The sequence below is a fragment of the Nicotiana attenuata genome, unplaced genomic scaffold (assembly GCF_001879085.1).
Source record: "Nicotiana attenuata strain UT unplaced genomic scaffold, NIATTr2, whole genome shotgun sequence".
Taxonomy (NCBI): Eukaryota; Viridiplantae; Streptophyta; class Magnoliopsida; order Solanales; family Solanaceae; genus Nicotiana; species Nicotiana attenuata.
In genome coordinates, this window is record NW_017670436.1 from 198,576 (window position 1) to 209,413 (window position 10,838).

Sequence of the window (10,838 nt, forward strand, 5' to 3'; positions counted from 1 at the left end):
GCTGATCTTTTTTAGAGTAGCAGACCAAACGAGAGCTCTTTTTCAGTTGCTTAAGACCCTAGAAACCTCAAGTTTAGGCCGGTGATAGTATTCAGCAAAAGAAAAGAAAGTAGTAAGAAAACCTAAGGCTTGGAATCCTAAACTTCTTAGTGTTTGTGTGTGTTTCTCTTCCGTGTTAAGTGGTTGATTCGTGGTGTTAGGTGAGAACATTGAAGCCCAATTTATAAGGCCATTTAAGGCTCAAGGATTCCGAAGAATTCAGATCAGATAGTGGAAGGTGAGTTACCAGATGATGTGAGCACGATTGAGTGAAATTGAAAGAGAACAGAGGGAAAATTAGCAAAGAGTTTTACTTGAGAATGGAGATTGATCGTTGAAGGCAGAGGACCATCGGTTAAACTTAAAACCCAGAGGTCACTGCGTTTGACCTCTGGGTAAAGAATCCTCATGATGAACCTTCTGAAAAACTTCATGCATGCTCCGATTTGACAGAGCGAGAGAGGATTTAGGCGATTTTGAAGTTACATCTTCAAGCTAGGGTTTTCAGACTTGAAGGGCTTCGAATTTAATCAGTGAAAACGAAAAGGGAATCATTGATATCACAGCCTAGGGACAAAGCGGATGACCTTATGCATTTGGATTTGGGGATTTCAAATTTTATCGGTGAAAGGGGAAAGGTTTAGCGAGAATCGCGGACAAAGGTGAGAAGTTGGATGATTTCCTGATGGATTCATGACCTTGCACGAATTTGTGTTATGATTGATTTGAGCCTGTGAGTTTGAGAGAAAAGGGAGAGAAAGGGGAAGGTGAGGTGGTCGGGTGAGTGTGAGAATTATTAGGGTTTTGGGAGATTTGGGAGGGTGTCTCTAGGTTAAGATGAGGAGATGGAATGGGAATCGTTGGATCCTTTGATCAACGGCTCCGATTATTTGGTTTTTGGGGAACTTTAAAATAGTCTTATGGGAAATATCGGTGGCCACTGAATTCTTGTGATCAGACGGTTATGATTAAATATGTTGGGTGTTTTAATTAAAAAGAAAGATGGGGCAAAATTATGGGTCATTGATCTAGATAACGGACGACCCAAATCAGTTGTGCTTTTTGTTTACCGTGAAAATGGTAACAATAATTAAATTTGTAGATGGGATTTTAAAAATACGTGATCTATTCCCGAGCTAGTTTGAAAGGGTGATTAATACTAAATATGGAGTAAAACAGTAAAGATCGAGCTAGCCAAAAACGATAATCGAATCAATAAGGGGCGTTCCCGAGCTTAGAACAAGCCAATAGATACCTCGGGGCCAAACCTCGAGCCTACCTCGGGCCTATCGAGGGTATTCGGGAAGGGAATAATAGATGAATATACAAGTAAATATGGCTTTATATGATCAATCTTAAGCTAAATGACGAAGAACAAATGAAGAGCATTAAGATGCTAGGGCGACCTCGGGGTCGAAGAACACAGTTAACTTTAGAAGAAAGAGATAGAGAGAGATATTATTGCTTATTGGAGAAGTGGAGCAACATCAGTCCATTACAAGGTGAGGCGAGTCCCCCTTATATAGGCGAGGGGACTTGGTAAAATATGCATATATTATTTACAAAAGTAGAAAGATGGGACGGCCTATTACTCGTCATCTCAGTAGGGTACAGATAGACCGGCTATGTCAGGTGTAGCCATGCGCCTGGGAGACTTCTTCTTCTATTCCGACCTCGGACCCTGCCCCCTTCGATTCGGGCTCCAACGATCCCTGAGACCGAGAACTTGACCGAGGCCTTCCACCCTCGGGGTTCTGAGGAAGGCTTCTAAAATATCTTAATAGCAGAAAATCAAGTCATCTGATTTTACCGCGTACAGATAGTCTCCGCGTTTCTTAGAGCGGAAGGCGACGGGGAGTGATGAGAAATGATTCCGAATCATTGCTTTGCTTCCCCAGGCGTCCCTGAGGATGGTTGCAGGATGCAGAGATGCGCCTCGGGCGTTGCTGCTGCGGGCTTCAATGCTGACTGCGGCGGTTGGCTCTCTTTAATGTACCTGCGATGCCTTTATAAAAGCTCGCTTCTACCTATCCGGATCCCATTTGGAACTTTTTTGTGAAGCCTGTCTTTCTGTATCTCTTTGCTCTCTTCCTAGGAGCTCGACTCCCTTTGCTTTCTCCCTTTTCTGGACTTTTTCAAGGATGACGAACATCTCTATAGCAGCTTCTCATGATATGGCGGGCTCATCATCTTCGTTCTTCTCCCAAGGTGAAGTGAGCGGCCCCTCCCCGAGTCAAGGAGTGTGTCCCGGGATCATTCGCGATGACCTCGGACTTCAGGGTTGAAAGACCTTCTTCTAAATCGGGATGCCGCGAATCGGTAACTCGCTTCATCAGCTCCATAACGGATATAGGGAGAGTGAAAGTCGATTGCAGCTGGGGGGATGCTGTGCTTGCGGAGATACCTGCTCGGGACGAAGATATCACAACTTATAGGGCTGGTTTACTGAGCGTATATACCTACCCATTTACTTTAGGACCGGTGGGACCGGCTTCGCCCCCGATAGATCCTGTGATCCTTGATTTCTACCGGAGTTATCAGGTAACCCTGGGTCAAATCCATCCCTCGTTCTGGCGCGTGGTTTATATGATCAGGCATTATTCGGGCATGATAGAGGGGATGCCCTTCACTCTGAATCACCTGATCCGGATGTACAGCCCTCGCCTCCTTTGTGGAGGTTTAATCAAGCTTCGTCGTCGAGCCTCGAGATCTCTTTTCGCCTGTACTGAGGAGTTCAAGGATGACGGGTGGTTGAGTCGATTTGTCCAAGTGAGGATGTCCGATCTGATCCCGTCGGACGAAATGTCGTTTCCGGAGAAATGGAATACCGCGCGTAAGTGGATGTGGAGCTTCTACTTCTCTTTTATGGTTTCTTCCTATATTTCTAACTCTGTCGTTTCTTCTGTGTCCTTTTCGCGGTCTACCCCGGGGCGGTGTCGGATCTGCGGGATTGGGTAGGTCATTTATATTGGCCTGCTCGTACAACGATCATGCATGGTGGGATCCGTCCCGAGCCCGGTGGGAAGCGAAAGATCATGGTGAGTTTTGAGTTATCGTAGTACCCGCACATCCCATTGCAGTTTGCTGCTGACGGCTCTTTCCTTTCCGCGCTTCTAACCCTTATGCTTATGCAGGTTTGGGAGGGGTTTTATTGGTAAAGGAAGCGTCGCACGCCGGAGGAGATATCCGAATGCCTGACGAGGAGAAGAAGAGGCAGAGGGATGCTTCGATCGTCCTGCCGGAGCTGAAAAGGGACAATGTTGAGGAACCCAAGGTCGGCTTATTATTTCTGGCTTCAGTCGCGGCGGGAAATCCCCGTGCTGAAGCGAGGGAGAAAACAGTCCTCCGGCACCCTCCGAAGGTCGTCTGGGACCTGCTATTCCTCGGTTCGAGGAGATGGAGGCTTGCGGGCAGGAATCTGATGTCGTTGCGGCCCGTTATCATAGTGATGAGACAACGGATGGAGTATCGAGTACCGATTTCGACCCGGCGGGTGGCCGGAGTTTTCCGCGAGCCGGGACGTCTTCAGCAGGTGCTTTGAGAAGACTTCGATCAGGGACCCATGATTAACAGGGGCCGGGCGTTCAAACTGACCCTGTTGGTTCAGTAGGTATCGTCAATTTCCCGAAGGGGGAATCACCTCAACCTCCTGGAACGCGAGGTGAACCTTGTAAGGATGCTCCCGAGGTGGGCACGCTGGCCGAAGGTGGAAACATACTTGGTGGTCCGGCGATCGTCCTCAAAGTTAGCTCCGGGGTCAACGCTCCCTCAATTTTTGGCGAGATGGGCAGGCTTTGCGCGCGGGTAAACTCCTTTATTGTTTCGTTGTTTCGGTCCGTTCCGATCTTTGATTCCTTAACTTTTTTAGGCTCTTTCAGGCGAAATGCTTTACAGTCAAACTCTCGCTCACTATCAGGACGAGGTGAGCCGCCATGAGCATGAGAAAGTCAGTTTAACCGAACAGGTTGTTCATTCTTCGTCCTTGCTATTTTCTTGAGCCTCTGCGGGAGTCTATTGCTTTTAACTCTTTGGGCTCCAATTTGTGCAGTTTGAGAGGGAGATACATTCGCTAAAAAGGGAGCTCCGGGCCAGGGATGCTGAGATCCTCAAGCTCAGCCGTCGTGTGGATGAGGTGACCTCTGAGAGAGACAGCCTCGCAAGGAGGGTTTCCTTGGTTGAGCGCCAGCTTCTAGACGCGAAGGAGGATAATGTCAAGCACACGGATCTCCGTTCCGGGCTGGTGGCCGCACTACTTCGGATCAGAGCTGAGGCCGAAGCACTTGTATCTTTGCATGGGGGAGAAGCTGCCTCTAAAGATTTCTGCACGAAAAAGGCCTTCGGAGTAGTAGACCCGGCTTTACCTCGGGCTGCGAGTCGTGTTTGGCCTGACCCTCAAAGATTAACCACTGAGGGTGTATTGGAGGGCGGCTCAAGCGGTGTTAGAAGTGGGGACGGATCTCCGGAGAGAGGGGACGCCGTTGATAAGGGGCCGCCCGGGGATCTGTAGGCTTAGTTTATGTTGTGCTTTCCGTTGTTTTTCTTGCCTGTATATGGAGTTTTTATTTCATCGCATGTAGGAAAAGAACAATCTTGTGAATTTATTTCCTTTACCGGCGAGAGCTCTGAATCTAGAGCTTTGAATCTGTAGTGTAGCTTTGCAGCCCATTCCGGGCTGGTTGACGTGATCCTTGCCGGGAGTTGCCGCGGGGGTTTCGTGCCTTCGCGCTCTGTTCCGAAGTCGTGCTACGACTTGAGCCGTAATCGACTCTGTGCTTCCAGGTTCCCTGGATCGGCGACGGTGGTATTTGTGCCGTGCTTTCAGGCGTTTTGCAATTTTCTTGGAGCCAGTCTCCAAGTCGGGAGCCCGATTTGGGCTTGATATACCCTGGGGCCCTGCTTGTTTGAATTGGAGATAGCGGTCTTTGTGTCGTGCCCCCGGGCGTGCTACAATCCTCGGGCCCAGTCTCCGAATCGTGTCGCAATTCGAGCTGTAATTGGCCTTTGATCCCTTCGAGGGCTCCGGTTGGCAATAGTGTTTTTCGTTTCCCGCCCTTGGGCGTTTGGCGCTTTTCTAGGTCCAGTCTCCGAGTCGTGTTGTGACTCGGGCTGTACTTGACCCTTGAATTTTATCTGAGTTTTTTGGCCAGCGATGGTGGCCTTCCATGTTGCTAGGCCGTCGGGACCTTTTAGCATGAGGCCCGGAGGCATGCCTATTTGGCGACAGTGGCACTTATGTTGTTTGGTCGTAGAGACCTTTCGATATGGGACCCGGAGGCTCGCCTAGCCGGCGACAATGGCAATTATGCTGTTTGGTCGTAGAGACCCTTTGATATGAGGCGCGGAGGCTTTGCTTAGTTTAACTATTTTGGATCCGGTCTCCGAATCGGGTTACGATTCGAGCTCACTTTAATCCTCAAGTTATCAATTTTCAGTTTGATGGTCGTAGAGACCTTTCAGTGTGAAGCCCGGGGGCTTTGCTTAGCTGGCGACATGGCACTTACGCTGTTTTGATGTGAGGCCCGGAGGCTTTTTGTAGGCTTTGTCTCCTCTCGTTAAGGTCTTATTGATTATTTTGCCTGACCCGTCGTCAGTTCTAAGAGAACCTCGATTTCAAGTCGTAATCGGCGATGTTTTTGAGCACCTCGGAAGGTTCATAGCCCATAGGTCGAGTAGATCGACGCTTTTTTGATTTTGGAGCCGACGTGGTCGAGACTCGTTTGTCGCCTGTTAAGGGAAGCCTGTGTTTTAACCGGTTCTTTCCGAAGTAGATTCGGAGGATTTTTTAGCAACAGTCGGGCGTCCCCAAGTTGCATTTTTTGGGCTGTAGCAGCCATTCCGACCGTAGTCGTGTGCATTTGGCCGGGGCCATTTTTGATCCCGAGAAGCAGTTTTAGGCGTCCACACCGAGGGTATGCCCTTTAGGGATTCTTACAAATGCGACGTATAGCCTAAACTGCGGGATTTTTCATGCCTGTTAAGGTCTTACAGTTTGCCATGCCTGTTGAGGTCTTACAGTTTGCCATGCCTGTTGAGGTCTTACAGTTTGCCATGCCTGTTGAGGTCTTATAGTTTATGGAGAATAGATCTGGTTTTGCCGAGGCTGCCCGTTAGGGTCTTACAATTTCGGATTTTCCAGCGCGTGGCGCTTGGCGACAGCCTCCGAGTCATCGAGTTTACTTGAAGACAGCTTCTCGTGAGTTCGAAGCTGTTTTCCGGGGGCTTGGTGAGCCCGGAGTTTCGACTCTGGGGTCGTACGAGCTATCAAAATTGCTTATTTTGAGTCCCCGAGCGTGTCGGACTTGTTTAATGGAGAAGTATTATGCTTTGAGATAATCTTTCTTGAAACATGAAACGCCAAGAGACTACCTTTTATTGTTCTGGAGCAGATGTAGGCTGTGATAAAAATACCAAAATATATTCTTTATTGCTTGGCGTAGATATAGGCCGCAAGCACATATAGTTTTGTTGCCATGAGCTCGACCCTCATGGGCTCGGCTCCTTAAAATTGCTTGGCCTGGTATGTTGCCTTTGTCAGAAAGGCCCTTTCAGCAGGAATTCGTTCCGGGGTGAGAGTCTGTTTTCGTGTAAGAGAGGGCGATGCTCGATCGTGGGCTCCCGCGGGTATTTGATGATTGCAGGCCCTAACAGTAATATCGTTTGAGCATCGACACATTCCAGTTGCTCGGGAGCTGCTCGCCTTCCATGGTGCCAAGCTTATATGAGCCTTTGCCAATGATTCCGAGGACGCGATATGGTCCTTCCCAATTCTGGCCTAGTTTTCCTTCGTTGGGATTCCGGGTGTTGAGAGTAACCTTCCTTAGGACCAAGTCTCCGATGCTGAAATATCTGAGGTTCGTTCTCCGGTTGTAATATCTTTCGATTTTCTGCTTCTGGGCGGCCATCCGAATCAGCGAGGCCTCCCGCCTTTCGTCGAGTAGCTCGAGGGCCGTTGTCATGGCCTCGTGGTTTGTCTCCTCGCCAGCGTGCCGGACTCTAGCGTTTGGCTCACCGACCTCTACAGGTATTAATGCTTCAGCGTCGTATACTAGAGAAAAAGGAGTTTCGCCTGTACTTGATTTTGAAGTCGTCCGATATGCACATAATATCTCGGGCAGAGTCTCTCGCCACTTTCCCTTGGAGCTCTCTAATTTCTTCTTCAAGTTTAGGATGATAGTTTTATTTGTGGATTCGGCCTGGCCGTTTGCGCACGGATGATACAGCGTTGAAAGGATCCTTTTGATTTTGTTGTCCTCCAGGAACTGAGTTACCTTGCTCCCAATGAATTGTCTCCCGTTGTCGCACGTTATTTCTGATGGGATCCCGAATCGGCATATGATGTGTTCCCATATAAAGTTGATGACTTCCTTCTCTCTTATTCTTTCGAAGGCTTGCGCTTCAACCCATTTTGAAAAGTAGTCAGTCATAAACAGAATGAATCTAGCTTTACCTGGTGCCGTTGGCAAAGGGCCAACGATATCCATTCCCCATTTCATGAATGGCCATGGTGATAGGACGGAATGTAATTGTTCCCCGGGTTGGTGGATCATGGGGGCGAATCTTTGACACTTGTCGCATCTCCGGACGAACTCCTTGGCGTCCCTTTCCATGCTATCCCAATAGTAACCTGCTCGGATTACCTTTCTGACTAAGGAGTCTGCCCCGGAGTGGTTTCCGCAGGTGCCCTCGTGGATCTCTCGGAGCACGTAGTCCATGTCTCCCAGTCCAAGACATACTGCGAGGGGGCCGTCGAAGGTTCTTCTGTACAGGGCCCCGCTTTCGTCGAGCGAGAACCGGTCCGCTATGGTTCGTAGGGCTCTTGACTCTTTCGGGTCGGCGGGCAGCTTCCCGTCCTTCAGATAGGTGATGTATTTATTCCTCCAATCCCATGTCAGGCTGGTGGAGTTTATTTCCGCATGGCCCTCCTCGACTGCGGACTTGATTAGCTGGACCACGGCCCCCGGGAGCAGGTCTTCCTCCTCGGCGGACGATCCTAGGTTTGCTAGGGCGTCAGCCTCGCTGTTCTGTTCTCGGGGCACATGGACTAAGGTCCATTCCTTGAAGCGGCGCAAGGTGACTTGGATTTTATCCAGATACCTCTGCATTCTGTCTTCCCGAGCTTCATAGCTTCCGTTTACTTGACTTACTACGAGGAGCGAATCGCATTTTGCCTCGATGGACTCGGCCCCCAGGCCTTTGGCCAACTCTAGACCTGCAATCATAGCCTCATACTCGGCTTCGTTGTTAGTTAGCTTCGCAATTTTTATGGATTGTCGGATTATGCCACCGATGGGCGCTTTAGGACTATACCGAGTCCTGATCCTCTGACGTTTGTGGCACCATCTATGAACAGGGTCCACACCCCGGAAGATGTGCCTGACTTCAGTAAAAGTTCCTTCTCCACCTCGGGGACGAGGGATGGCGAAAAATCGGCCACGAAATCCGCTAGGATCTAGGATTTGATGGCCATTCAAGGTTGATATTCGATATCATACCCTCCGAGCTCGATGGCCCATTTGGCCAGTCGACCCGACAGCTCAGGCTTGTGCAGTATGCTCCGGAGGGGATAGGTTGATAGGACGCAGATGCGGTGGCACTGAAAGTAAGGCTTTAGCTTGCGCGAAGCGCTTATTAGTGCGAGTGCCAATTTTTCTAGATGGGGATATCGGGTTTCTGCATCCCCCAAGGTTCGACTTACATAATATACAGGAAATTGCGTACCTTGATCTTCCCGGACTAATATACCGCTCACCGCTATTTCGGATACAGCCAGGTACAGGTACAACGTTTCATCTTCTTTGGGCGTGTGTAGCAAGGGTGGGCTAGACAGGTACCGTTTCAGCTCTTCCAGGGTGTCTTGGCACTCCGGAGTCCATTCGAAGTTGCTCTTCCTTTTGAGTAGGGCAAAGAAGTGATGGCTTTTGTCAGACGACCTTGATATGAATCTACCCAGGGCTGCGATCCGCCCAGTCAGTCGTTGAATGGCTTTTACGTTATTTACCACTGTGATTTCTTCGATGGCCTTTATTTTGTCGGGGTTGATCTCGATCCCCCTGTTTGAGACCATGAAGCCCAGAAATTTGCCCGAGCCTACTCCGAAGGTGCATTTTTCGGGGTTGAGCTTCATGTTGTAGCTTCTGAGGATGTTGAAAGTTTCCTGCAAATGGGTCAGGTGATCCTCTGCGCGCACGGATTTTACTAACATATCGTCAATGTATACTTCCATCGATTTTTCCATTTGGTGTTCGAACATCTTATTAACTAGGCGTTGGTACGTTGCTCCTGCATTTTTTAGTCCGAAGGGCATCACATTATAGCAACATGTGCCATACTTCGTGATGAATGAAGTCTTTTCCCTGTCCTCGGGGTTCATCTGAATCTGATTATACCCCGAGTAAGCATCGAGGAAGGTGAGGGTCTCGTGACCGACCGTGGCATCGATCAGACGATCAATGTTGGGCAGCGGGAAAGAATCTTTGGGGCATGCTTTGTTTAAATCCTTATAATCTACGCACATTCTTAGCTTATTCCCTTTCTTTGGCACTATTACTACGTTAGCGAGCCATTCGGGATACTTTACCTCCCTGATGGACCCGATTCTTAAGAGTTTCGTTACCTCTTCTTGATGAAGGGGTGTTTTACCTCGGACTGCGGCCTCCTTTTCTGCTTTACGGGTTTGAATTTGGGGTCGACGCTTAGCCGGTGGGAGGCTATTTCTGGCGGGATACCTGTCATATCTAGGTGGGACCAGGCAAAACAGTCGATATTGTTACTAAGGAATCGAATAAACCCTGTCCTGAGTTCGGGGGTCAACCCCGTGCCTAGGTATACTTTGTGGTCCAGGAGGTTATCGATCAGAATGGTCTGCTCCAATTCTTCAATCGTTGATTTGGTCGCATCTGATTCTTCGGGGGCGATAAAGGTTCGGGGGGGCGAAGAAATCTTCCTCGTCATCTCCGACGATTCGCACGCTTTTTTCCTCGTTTGAGGCCGAGTGTGCGGGGGTTGACGGCTCACGGTGAACCGCGAACATTTCTCTTGCCGTCCGCTATTCTCCATGTATTGTTGTAATGCCATTTCTTGTGGGGAATCTCACCACCTGGTGTAAAGTAGAGGGCACTGCCCTCATATCGTGTATCCAAGGCTACCGAGCAAAGCGTTGTACCTCATGTCGCCGTCGATGACCTGAAATTGGGTGCTCTGGGTCGTGCCAGATGTGTTGATTGGGAGGGTGACTTCTCCTTTCTCTTCTTCCCCGATCATGTTGAAACCGTGGAGGATTCGAGGAGTGGTGTTAATCTGGCTAAGCAATCCCAGCTGTTCTATCACTCTGGACCTGATTATGTTGGCCGAGCTGCCCGGGTCTACGAGCACGCGCTTTATCCTTGTGTTGTTTAAGAGAAACGAGATCACCATTGCGTCATTATGTTGTGGTCCTCCCATGGCCTCGAGGTCCTCCTTGGTGAATATGAGGGTTTCTTTGGGTAAGAGCCGCCGCGCCGATCCATCTGTAGCGGATGTTTTTGTCCGCTTGGATACGGGGCACTGGGGATCGTCAGGCCCTCAGATAATCATGTGGATATCATATTGGGGGATTCTTTTATGCGCTCGGACTAAGCCCGGGGGTGCTCGGACTCCGGGTTGTTCGGTTCCATTCCCCTGCTGCTCTTGAGATCTCTATTTCTCATTTCACCGATCGAGCAGAATGTCCGGTCCTGAAAGCGGAGATCTCGGGCAAGAAAAAGTGTGAGAGATATCGTGCGTTTAAGTGACAAAACTAACAAGAAAATAATCACTATTAT